The sequence below is a fragment of the Saccostrea echinata genome, unplaced genomic scaffold, assembly GCF_033153115.1.
Source record: "Saccostrea echinata isolate AGI-Se365-2 ecotype Australia unplaced genomic scaffold, CSIRO_AGI_Sech_v1 ptg000030l, whole genome shotgun sequence".
In the NCBI taxonomy this organism is placed as follows: Eukaryota; Metazoa; Mollusca; class Bivalvia; order Ostreida; family Ostreidae; genus Saccostrea; species Saccostrea echinata.
This window is the reverse complement of record NW_026889779.1, coordinates 24479412-24492851: the sequence shown is the minus strand read 5'-3', so window position 1 is coordinate 24492851 and position 13440 is coordinate 24479412. Positions and strand designations below refer to the sequence as shown.

Genomic DNA, 13440 nt, shown 5'->3' with positions numbered 1-13440 from the left:
TTTTTTATATTAAAACAAAATAAACCGAAACTTAAGGTTATATGATACAAACAAAAATATGGATGCCTGGATTGGTATATATTTTTTGACCTATTTTGGTTGTAAATAATGTGACTAATACATTTCTAAAATATTAAGAATTTGTAAACTTTCTATGATGTTCAAAATTCAGCCTTTCTGCAACCATCCTCATTAATCTTTACAATTTTTTGTCACTTAAAATTCCATTTTTGTCACAGGTACTTGTTGACAGGACCTCCCACCCCCGAACATTAAACCCCGGGGCTTGTTGGACATTTTTTTTCACAAATCATATTTATTGCACTTATTCATCATGTGTACCATAGGAAAAAATCGTGAAAACCCCAAAATAATCGTTCCACACAAAAATACCCCACTATACATTATCAGTAATGTATAGTGAGGCATTTTTTGTGTGGAATGATTATTTTGGGGTTTTCACGTTTTTTTTCCTATGGTACACATGATGAATAGGCTAAGTGCAATAAATATAATTTGTGAAAAAAACGTCCAACAAGCCCCGGGGTTGAATATCGGGGGGGGGGGGGGGGGAGCTGTCCTGTCCATAATTATAAGTACTTGTGATTAAAATCTATGCGGTTAAACTTACTCATTTTAATCCTATAATATATCTTGGGTTGTTATTTTCAGGATTTTTGATAATTTTTTTTGTATCATCTGTCCTTTAAAAAAAACAAGCCAGATGGGAGTCAACACCCTCGTATCACTATCGGAAGTTTGTTTCACAGGTTCTTCTGGTCAGATCCCCCACCCCTCCACCCTGAATACAATGTATGGGGAAAAACGTAAAATTAAAATCATACCCGCGGTATTATACTGTTTTTTTAATTTGATTTTTAAATAAAACGTTAATTCTACGTTTTTTTCATCCGAATTAATACACTGTAAATGTGTATTAGAAGATTAATTTATGGAAGAAAACAAATAAACATGGTGTATATTCGGGAGGGGGGGGGGGGGTCCTGTCCACAAGCACTTGTGGTTTGTTTAACATCCCTTCGAGAATTTATGACTCATTTTGAGACGCCGCCACTTAACCGTGGAGGACTGACAAAATATAACGTAAAATTAACGTTTTATTTAAAAAAATCATACCCGCGATATAATACCGTGGATATGATTTTAATTCTATGGTCTATATCTATCATTAAGTCAAATGCTGACTGACGTTCTTCAAACTAATTGTTAGGCCATTATTTACACACTGAATTGTCTACGAATTATTCCGTTTTTCCCGAACATGACAAGGAGCACACGGGTGTGACCGGTCGGCGGGGGATACTCACTCCTCCATGGCACCTGATCCTACCTTTGATGTTTTAGAGGTCCTTGTTTGCTCTGCTCCCGATTTATATTGTTTAAATGGACTTTTGAGCTTGAATACTGTTCGTTATCTTCATATTTCATTTTAACAAACTGGCTTGGATCTATTGTACACAGTCCGAATTTTCTCTTCGCGCCGCTTGCTGGTCTCGCTGATTAAGTGAGTAAGAAAGTGGAATAACTTGCCATATATACATATATTCCACATGTATTTTGCTAATAAAGTGTTTGGAAGGCTAAGGCATTCAAAACACTATGTAACACGGACACGGAGGTCAAAAAATTAAAGTATGGTTTTTATTTTGACGTCAGAAAGTTAACGTTGAACGCCGTGCAAGTGCAACGTTTTAAGCGAAAATCAATATTCACGCTCTGTTACAACGCACTTTGAAAAATTACGCACTTTGAAAAAAAAATCAAAGTGCGTTAAATTTGGGACCAAGTTTACGCACTTTGACAAAAAAATTTTTCTTTTCAAAGTGCATTAATATTGACCATATTAACGCACTTTGAAAAAAAAATGTACACGGCTTGGTCAATATTCTTGCAAATTTTAGGTATGATGAATAATTCTTTGAACCTTTATGGATAACTTTTCGGTGATGACGTCACTTCAGGATCTGAGATATAGACGTTTTAAAGATTTTTAGGGGTTGTCTAGTTCCCAAAGGTTCTTGTAAATGTAATAGTACTAAAAGGGAAATGGGTCTTTTAGTAATAATGGAGGAATGATTGTTTAGTAGCACGATTCCGTTTCTTTTTTTTTATTTCCAGTCTATAATAAGTTCTGTAGATGTAGGGGTCGATTTATGACTTAAAGCATCCCATTTTTCTTAGGGAAAGGGGAGCAATTATGATTTTTCCATTGAAAATAATTTTCCCGCAGAATATGATGGTCTTTTTATAGTTATTTGATAAGTATTTAGAAGATGAAAAAAATGTTCATTCCTGCACAATATGATGGTCTTTTTTTTTAAGAGAGTTCTTAGATTAGTAAGAGGTATGAACATTTTTAATGCATTTTATACAAGTTGATTTTGTAAATCTACTTTGGCCAAAGAATAGTCAGTTGGCCATTGTTGCTTAGATCAGTTATATGGCCCCTGAACCTCTCTTCTTTAATATAAAAGGGTGCGTTATTATTTTTTTTTCTAGGAAAGCTTATCTCAATTTTTTTATTTAATTTACGATAACTCAAATTTATTGAGAGAAAGTATACCAATGTCATACTACGTTATGTAATTACATATATTTGGGTAGGAAAGATAAAGAGTTCGGTCGAGGGGCCTTCTATCTGTCTTCTCGTTCTCGATGAGGATAGATCAATTCATCAGTTTTTCGAAAGAAATATAACAAAATAATGCTGTCTATTACTTAAATCTAAGTCCAGAAATTTTGTTTTATACATATTTTTTCAAAGTGCGTTACGTATCTCCATGGTAAAAAATGTTGATGTACACTCTTAACGCACTTTGAAAAAAAAATTCAAAGTGCGTTGATTTTGTCCCAAATTTAACGGACTTTGAAATTTTTTTTCAAAGTGCGTTAATTTTGTCCCAATTTTAACAAGTATTTTTTTCAAAGTGCGTTGCCACAACGCTCATATTGAACAGTCTTTGGCAGAGGCTGTTGCAATGGCTCTTCCATTAATTGTAACTTATACGAAGGATAATACAAGGATTCTGAGATATAAATCTCATTTGCAGATAAGGCATGTAGCTGGGGAGCCGGGTGCTTGTCAGATTTTTTTTTTTGGGGGGGGGGGGGGTTGACCCCCCCCCCCCCCGTTTTTGAAACCGTTGCTACGGGCCCGGGTAGTAAAAGAATGCTAATAATTATTTTTTGAAGAATCTAGTTTCATAACTGCAATTGTGTGTGCAAACAAATTTTCACAGCGCACCCTTGCAGTTATGAGACTACATCTTTCAAAAAAAAAATAATAATTCAGTGCTTACTTAAAGCAGAGCATGGTTATAATAGAGCCCGCTTCCCCCATGATCACATTAATAGAGATCCACGCTGACTCCAGTATCCCTTTCAGGGGCCATGAATTTAACAATTTTGGAAGAAACACCCTTCCTCATCATAACTGTGCTCTTAGTTTCTCTGATAAATACTCAGGAGCAGAGTTTTTTTTTGCTCACCTGAGCTGAAAGCTCAAGTGAGCTTTTCTGATCACCCGTTGTCCGTCCGTCTGTCTGTCCGTCTGTAAACTTTTCACATTTTCAACTTCTTCTCAAGAACCACTGGGCCAATTTTAACCAAACTTGGTACAAAGCATCCTTGGGTAAAGGGGAGTTTAAATTGTGAAAATGAAGGACCAAGCCTTCTTCCAAGGGGAGATAATCAAGAAAAGACAAAAATAGGGTGGGGTCATTAAAAAATTTTCTTCTCAAGAACAACTAGGCCAGAAAAGCTGAAACTTATGTGGAAGCATCCTGAGGTAGTGTTCTAAATTGTTCAAACCATGACCCTCGGGGGTAGGGCGGGGCCACAATAGGGAATCCAAGTTTTACATTGACATATGTAGAAAAAATCTGTAAAAATCTTCTTCTCAAAAGCCACTGGGCCAGAAAAGCTGAAACTTATGTGGAAGCATCCGGAGGTAGTGTAGATTCTAAATTATTCAAATCATGACCCCCGGGGCTAGGGCGGGGCCACAAAAGGGAATCCAATTTTAACATTGAAATATGTAGAAAAAATCTTTAAAAATCTTCTTCTCAGGAACCATTGCGCCAGAAAAACTGAAACTTATATGAAATCATCTTGAATTATTGTAGATTCTAATCTGTTCAAATTATAACCCCCGGGGGTAGGGCAGGGCCACAATATGGAATCCAAGTTTTACATTGAAATATGTAGAAAAAATCTGTAAAAATCTTCTTCTCAAAAGCCACTGGGCCAGAAAAGCTGAAACTTATGTGGAAGCATCCGGAGGTAGTGTAGATTCTAAATTATTCAAATCATGACCCCCGGGGCTAGGGCGGGGCCACAAAAGGGAATCCAATTTTAACATTGAAATATGTAGAAAAAATCTTTAAAAATCTTCTTCTCAGGAACCATTGCGCCAGAAAAACTGAAACTTATATGAAATCATCTTGAATTATTGTAGATTCTAATCTGTTCAAATTATAACCCCCGGGGGTAGGGCAGGGCCACAATATGGAATCCAAGTTTTACATTGAAATATGTAGAAAAAATCTGTAAAAATCTTCTTCTCAAAAGCCACTGGGCCAGAAAAGCTTAAACTTATGTGGAAGCATTCTGGGGTAGTGTATATTCTAAATTGTTCAAATCAAGACCCCTGGAGGTAGGACGGGGCTACAATAGGGAATCCAATTTTTACATAAAAATATATAGGAAAAATCTTTAAAAATCTTTTTCTCATGAACCACTGGGCCAGGAAAGCTTAAACTTAAGTGGAAGCATCCTGGGGTAGAGCAAATTCTAAATTATTCATTAAATCATGACCCCCGGGGAAGGACGGGGCCACATTAGATATTACAAGGGGGAAATCGGATGAAAAACAGCAATGCCAAAGTTACTCAGGTGAGCGTTGTGGGCCTCTTGTTTAAAGGATTATAATGCATTTTCACTAAACGAGGGGCAAGTGAAAAGTTCTGAGAATGGTTTGATAAAATATTGGTGTTCTCATGTGGACATAAAAACGCAACTTTACTTTTCAGTATCAGAAACGCTCGGGATTCTGGTGTCATTTTGGGAGTTATTACGTAATAAGATGAAGAAAGTGAAGGCGAAATAAGTGCATATCAATAAAATTGTCCCATTAAAATCATCTTATCATTCTTTTGTAAATGCATTTTAAATTTCATGTAAATATCCCGTGGGGAACCCCCCTCTTTTTAAATTTGGTATCATTGTAAATAGCCTTCACTGAACCTCAATTCATAGGACCTTAAAACCCGCCAGTTCGTGCAAATTAGTTTGGACGCGGCAGTCCAGAGAGGAGGACGCCTTAATCTCCTCATATCTTTCTATTTTACATGTATGTACCCTTGCGATTCATGACAGTGCTTGCTCTGGTGTGCTATTATTTTTAGCAGTATAATGGTCCAGTTTTTCTGAGGTAAGGTTTATATTTATAATTCTATTTATAGTAATTTAAGTTATTTTTTGTATATCATTCATTTGTCCTAAAACATCCAGTCACCGCATTTCTCATCATTTTTGGCATGTTTGTTTCGTTTAATTTGATTTCTATCTATAGTAACATGTATTTGAATATTTCAAAGTACGGCGTACAATTTCTGTCATAATAGTTTGTCCGTAAGTAGCAATTCGGAATATTGCATTTGTGTAAGAGTTGTATGTATAATTTAAACAACTCATGTGTGTGTAATTGAGTCTTATCTAAGACGTGTCCATTATCTATAAATCCGATAATGAGTACTGTGTGTATTTGTGCAAAGCCACTAGAGCTTGTAAGTAAAACTTGTATGTATATGTTGGAGCAGGTTTCATCCATACGTCAGAGTTTTTGTACAACAGTGAGGCCACCTAGTGCCTAAAGTCCGCCAATGGTGTGTAGTAGTTAGGCCAGCCAGCCCTGGAACCTAGAGTCCATTCTCCAGTCTTTGAGGTGGAAAAGCCAGCGGCGAGACGGGAAATTACGCTGACAACAACAATGACATTTGTATTTATTATACTTTCATGTTAAATACTAAAATCTGATTGGTTTAGACGCATTTAACAATCCGTAATGTTACCCTCAGCGTTAGCAACACACTTGACAACGGGTAACATTACGAAAATATCACATGCGTTCAAATCATGCGCATACGGTTCACCGTAGAATTCTCAAAGCGTCGGTTGTGCGTTTGAAAGAAACCGAATAAACGACGTCAATAAAAGCTTGCGTCCGATGTAGCTTACTTGAAAACAACAAACGACAGACGAAACATCCCTGCGAGTGCAAACTTTAGATGACAAAGGACTTTTTGATAGCAAACAAACAATAAAGAGGTTGGTTAATCTTTTCCGAAGCTTTCTTATTGAGAAAAATAGAAGCGGGGAGTTTGAAAGCTTTCTAAGCGTGAACTTAACGACGATCTCCGAATTTTTTTATGACACCCGAAATCAATAAGACATTCAGTATAATAAAATAAATAGTGCACGTTTTTGAGGGTAACAGTTGAAATTGACACCCCTCGGAAAACCATTGTCAACCTCCGCTGACGCGTCGGTTGACAATGGTTTTCCTTGGGGTGTCAATTTCAACTGTTACCCTCAAAAACGTGCACTATTTATATAATAGTAGAATGATTCATTAAAGATGTAAATTGTAAGAAAAAAGCATTTGAGTTGTATTGCAGGTTATATGACTTCCTGTAAGTCGAGTCATACTTGAAGGTCACCCATAAGACTATTTAAATTAAATTGGCTGTGAATTGAAAATGGTTAATGTTGATAGCTTTTACCATGCATCTGTTTTTGAACTTCGGTATAAATCTAAAGAAATCTAGTCACATAACCTACCTACTGTATTTGTTCCTTGCAATTGTTATCCCCCGACCCCCCCCCCCCCTCGCCGCCGAAAATTTGTGATTTTTTCAAAATAACATGTACAGTTATATTCTGAGAACAATACAATAGTATGGTCTAATGTTTTTTTTTTCTTTTTTTTTTAAATTGAGTTATTAATGTAGGACGAGAAAGTGAAAATTACACTGATGGTTTTTTTTTTTCATTCACGGGTAAAATATACAAAAGAATAAATATATAGAAGATCCTGCAAACATTGACGAGTGTAACAATGAGCTCATGAAATGAAACTCCTGCTCCCACATGTGTATAATGATTAAGTCCATTTGTTGCTATGGGAAAGTCCAAATAATTGTCCGATAAAAAAATAAATTAGGAGGTCACAATTTAAAAGAGAAGCTGTAAAAGTATCATTACATTTTATTTAGTGGTATGAGGAGTTGCTGATAAGAGATGGGTACCCCAAATCGTAATGGACGGACGGACAGCTTTATAGACAGACCAACTGACGGACACCTGATCACTATATACCCCCCGCTTTTCAAACGGGGTTATTAAAAAAATAAGGCGAAAGATATACGTACATCTGCAATAAGCAAGTTTACTCGTACTGATATTTATCACTTGTGGTCCTCCGTAGAAAGTCTATACAATTGTGCAAGATCTTATTCAAATTTCCAAGGTATGCAGCAGTAGAGGCAATATTTTAAAGCAAATATACTGAGATGAGACAATAAATATTTAACAAATGGGTTGACATGCTTCCGGATTTTCCTTTTACGGTAGTTAACACGTTTACAGATGGAATCGGAATATAAATCTCGGGTTTCCGAGATGTATTTTCTCCCGCTAGAGAGGGATAATCGCGCTGTAGCGAGATGATCTCTCTACAGGGGAATTGTTCCCAACCTGTACGTTAAAAGATAAATCCGCTCGACAATCTGACAAAAATCAAACTCATCAACTTTCGTTCAATGAATAATATTTTATCAAAAGTTCTCAGAACTTTTCAAATGCCCGTCGTATTATCAACAAGAGGTCCAAATGCCTTAACGGTCACCTGAGTATAAGATAACACTGTATGGATCCATAGAAGTAAAACAAAACATAAAACAAAATAAACTTGTATTATTTGCCCAGAAGCAAGACAATTTCTAGGATGATCGGGGTTAAAAAAAAAAAAGAAAAAAATTGGATTAGTATTAAGTAACAAATTTTAAAGAAGATCTATTTGCTATTTGTTGGTTAACCCACCACATTCCCTCTTACATTTGCCTCTGTTGGTCTTAAAAAATTTTGTCTCATTTTTAGATTATCTGAGCTGAAAGATCAAGTGAGCTTTTCTGATCACCCGTTGTCCGTCGTTCGTCCTTCTGTCCATTCGTCTGAAAACTTTTCACATTTTCAACTTCTCAAGAACTACTGGACCACTTTCTACCAAACTTGATACGAAGCATCCTTGGGTGAAGGTAAATTTAAATTGTTAAAATGAAGGGCCAAGCCCCCTTCCAAGGGGAGATAATCAAGAATATACAAAAACTTATGTGAAAGTATCTTGGGGCAGTGTAGATTCTAATTTGTTCAAATCATGGCCCGCGGGGGTAGGTGGGGCCACAATTGGGAATCCAAGTTTTACATTGAAATATGAAGGAAAAATCTTTAAAAATCTTCTTCTCAAGAACCACTGGGCAGGAAAAGCTGAAACTTACGTGGAAGCATTCTGGGATAGTGTAAATTCTAAATTGTTCAAATCATAGCCCCCGGGAGTAGGGTGGGGCCGCAACAGGAAATCCAAGTTTTACATTAAGATTCACTAAGATATTAACAGTAGTGAAGGAGAAACTTCAAGAGTACTGTGCAACAATATATTCGAGAAGTGGTGTAAATCAGATGTGGATATTAAAATATTCCAAAGAACTTTTGGAACATTAGAAATCACGAAATTTTACCAAAATCAACAACATAAAACCTTACGACTTTTCAACTTTATATACAACTGTTCCCCACCTTAAATTAAAGTCCAGATTTTCTGACATCGTTGACAGCTGCTTTTTCAATAAAAATGGAACTCGTAAATTTACTTACCTTATCATTGGTCATTTACAAAATTATTTTCTTAAAAAGCACTTTGATTGCACACACAAGTACTCGGAAGTTGACATTAAAAAGATGCTTGAGTTTCTGATTGACACTCTCTAATGTGGTTTTTGGAGACAAGGCCCCAAGACCATAAATTGAGAACAGACTTAAGTCAAAATTTCAAACCAATATAACTTTTGAAATAATTTTGATAATGAAACAAAATTTTCATCAAGTAATTAAATTTTAATGCTATATAAAATTGCAAAATTTTAAGCAAATACATTAAATAAAACTCAAGATATTAAAATTCAACATTTGACTTAAGTTAATTCTCAGTTTATGGTCTTGGGGCCAGGTCTTCCAACAATCTATTGGGAATTCCCATGAGTACCAATTGCGTCCCGTTATTAGCAAACCTATTTTTGTTTTCATATGAAGCAGAATTTGTTCAAAATCTTTTACGTGAAAAGAAGGAAACACTTGCTGTGGCCTTCAACTCGACATTTAGATATATATTGACGACGTATTGTCGATTCACAATGGTTATTTCCATTCTTATGTCGACACGATATATCCCGGTGAGCTTGAGATAAAAGATACCATAGAGTCTGACACATCTGTTTCATATTTGGATATTTTATTAGAAAAAGACTTTAATGGTAATCTAACAACAAAGCTTTATGATAAACGTGATGACTTTAATTTTCAATCGTCAACTTCCCTTACTTATGCAGCAATATACCCTTATATATCACCTGCATACGGGGTTTATATCTCTCAGTTGATTCGATACGCCAGAGCATGCTCTACGTATGAACAATTTTTAAAACGAGGTTAAGTTATTGACAAACAACTTGATGAAACAAGAATATCAACAGTCTCGTTTGAAGTCATCATTTCGTAAGTTCTATGGTCGATACAATGACCTTGTCAGCAAATACAATATATCATTAAGGACCCTCTATACACCAGTGCAAAATGTTTTTTTGGACATTGAGAAAATTATATTGAGTAAAGTTGTAAATATTGAGCTTATTAATTTAATTTTCAATATATGATACGTGGCATTTATCTCCGGATCCAGGAAAAATGTTCAAAGACAATCAAGTATCAATGAACATAAATCACTATAATTGTTTACTTACATGGAGAAAATACATGCAAATAAAGTGTTCAATTAATTTATCTTGGCTATTTAAAATGTTATGAATGCTTGAACTAGTTACAAATCAAGTAATATGCTGTCAATTTCAATTTATTGGAATTTAGATCTAAGGGCAGATCACTCTAACTGCAGAAAAATACCATAGAATCAGAACTCTTTACTATGCAGTGTAGAGAGCTCGAGGGTTCTTCAGTCAAATGCTGACTGACTTTTTTCATACTATTTGATAGGCTATTATTTATACACTGAATTGTCGGCAGATTTTTCCGTTATTTCTCGATCATAACAAGGGGCACATGGCGGGTGTGACCGGTCTGCAGGGGATGCTCACTCCTCCATGGCACCTGATCCCACCTCTGAAGATTTAGAGGTCCGTGATTGTCTGCACTTATTTTGTAATGTTTAATGGACTTTTGAGCTCGAATACTGTTCGTTATCTCGGCAAATTTCATTGAAACATACATGAAAAATATTTAAAAATCTTCTTCTCAGGAGCCATTGGGCCAGAAAAGGAACTTATCTTGAAGCATTCTGGATAGTGTAGATTATAAAATGTTTAAATCATGACCCCATGGGGTAGGATAGAGCCACAATAGGGAATACATGTTTTACATTAAAATATATAGAAAAAAATCTTTAAAAACCTTCTCAAGAACAACTGGGCCAGAAAAGCTGAAACTTATGTTGAAGCATTCTGGGATAATGTAGATTCTAAATTGTTCAAATCATGACCACTGGGGCTTGTGCGGGGTCACAATTGGGAATCCAAGTTTTACAATGAACATACAGGAAAAATCTTTAAAAATCTTCTTCTCAAGAACCTTTAGGCCAGAAAAGCTGAAACTTATGTGAAAGCATCCTGGAGTAGTGTATATTCTTAATTGTTCAAATCATGGCCCCCGGGTAGTGTGGGGCCACAATAGGGAATCAAAGTTTTACATTGAAACATACAGGAAAAATATTTAAAAATCTTCTTTTCAACAACCTCAAGGCCATGCAGAAAAATTGAAACTTATGTGGAAGCTTCCTGGGGTAGTGTAGATTCTAAATTGTTCAAATCATGCCCCCCCCTTTTGGTAGTATCGGGTCACAATGAGTATTACAAGGGGAAATCTGGTGAAGAACAGCAGGGGGCCAAAGTTACTGAGTTGAGGGTTGTGGCCCATGGGCCTCTCGTTTATCATTTACAATCTATCTGACCATTAAAAATGATGAAAGTGCTCTTTGTTTTATATATTATAAACATTCTTATATAATTCTTTTATTCGATTGACCTTACTTTCAATGACATTATTTACAGTGATTAATTATCACAGGTAAATAGCAAAGGAAAATAACTTCTTTCAGTAGAATACAAATTTAAAATAGAGCCCTACCCAGCACCAGAACACTTGACCAAGTCGTCCAGATATTTCAAAAATCTGGTAAAATTCTTAAGGCTGGTCGAAACATATTGCAAAGACTTGTCATTGCATTTTTTTGTAAAGCAGGAAGGAAAGTTGATTTGGGAAGATTACTGAAGCAGGAATTCCTACCAGTGCCTATTTCAATTACTGATACAAGTGGTTCTTTGAAATATACAAACAAATCAGTTATTATCGGACGCAGCAGCGGCCGATCTATTTGTGGTTGTGTTAGAATGTACAAATGGGGAAATGAGATATTTTTTTCATTGCTTGGTTGGAATAATTCCTCATTGATCAAAACGTGAAAGTTATGAATAAAAGTTTTAAAATGTTGCTAAATACTAAGTCTAAATGGTTGTTATTATGTTTCAAATTGTTTTTAATTCCTCGTCAGATATTCATTAATTTAATGATTTTACAAGAAATTTGTAATTTCGGCACTTTTCAACTTAGATTTTTGGCCATATCTGGAATATAGAAATGAACAATTTGTCAGTGCAACTTCTCTTAAACCGCTGCACAGAATTTCGTCAAACTTTGCAGATATTTTGGACACAGCGTGTAGATGTGCATAGTGTCAGGAAATTCCGATTCCATTATTTTTGCCCTTAGAGTTTTGGCTATTATTGAAAAAACTTTGCAGCCACGTAATAAGGAAATACACTTGAATCAGCTTTTGTAATGAAATTTTATGTGAAATATTTTATGACCTTGAAAGACCCCTATTGATTCTGAGATCAAAATATGAATGATTCAACACACACACACACCAAATCTTGGATAGAAGTACACAAAAAGGCCCCGGCCCTCCCCACCTCAGATTAGTGCTTTGCCTTATATAATTTCATAAGTACAGTATATGACTACATCATAATTTTGTTTCCATCAATTATTTAAATGTGTAAATTGTCATACGTTGGACATGGACTTACACTAATTAACAAATCGAAATCACTGAGGAATTTAAATAACAGTTTGTCAGCATAACTCCTGCACTGAATTTCCTGAAACTTTGCAGGTATTTCAGACATAATGTGTATAGATTTGTATAATACCAAGAAATTTTTATTCCATTATTTATCTAGAAACTCAGCCCAATTAAATTTGTAACATACAAAGATTTGAATGTCCTTATATGCAAGAAGTTTTGAAGTGATGATTTTGCAAGTATAATGCCCCTTTTTGAATTATACAGTGTAATTAAAGTGCACCGTGCCATTCATTATGTGTTACTTTGTCAAGTTTTGGGGGAGCGTGGGATATGTGAGCTTGCTCACTTTTTCTTTCATTTCTACCCATTTTATCATTCTTTTCAGAAATAGATAGACACTTGTGGATGATTACCGGAACCTTTTAAATGGGAAAAAGCATTCCTGTCCATGCTGATGTCGAAAAAATTACTCTTCTTTAGAGTTAGGCAAGGATTTTGTCGAATTTCATGTACTGACAGGATGCGACACGTCTTTTTTCTCTATGGTATATCAAAAATACCTTCCACGAGGGGGTTCAGAAATAACTATGAGCTTCTCGTGGGGGGGGGGGGGGTAAAGGAAAGGAAGAATTAACTGATCAGAAAACCAAAGACTGTCAAAAATTCGTCCGTAAGTCGTATACCAACTGACACGGTTCAGATTACTGTAATTGGAAAATCAAAAAGCCCCTAGAATATACCTCCGACTAGTGATGCCTAATTACCCATGCATATAAAGCGAGCACACTACCAGGCGTTGATACTGAGACAGGCAAACATTTACGGCATGGCCGTAGGAACCGGGGGGGGGGGCACGGAACCGTGCCCCCCCAATAATTTTGCCGATATATAGAATACTATAGAAAACATAGCTACTATGCTTGTGCCCCCTCAATAATAACGTCTGATGACCTTTTTTTTTTTTTTGCTTTTGGTACTTAATTGATAGT

At 35.7% G+C, this 13440-nt stretch overlaps 1 protein-coding gene across 1 annotated transcript in view; it reads left to right on the top strand.

Moving 5' to 3' along the window:
* LOC133197576 (3 beta-hydroxysteroid dehydrogenase/Delta 5-->4-isomerase type 2-like) overlaps positions 1-13440 on the top strand; it is a 132808-nt gene that overhangs the window by 10755 nt on the left and 108613 nt on the right. The gene's annotated exons all lie outside the window — the stretch shown is intronic.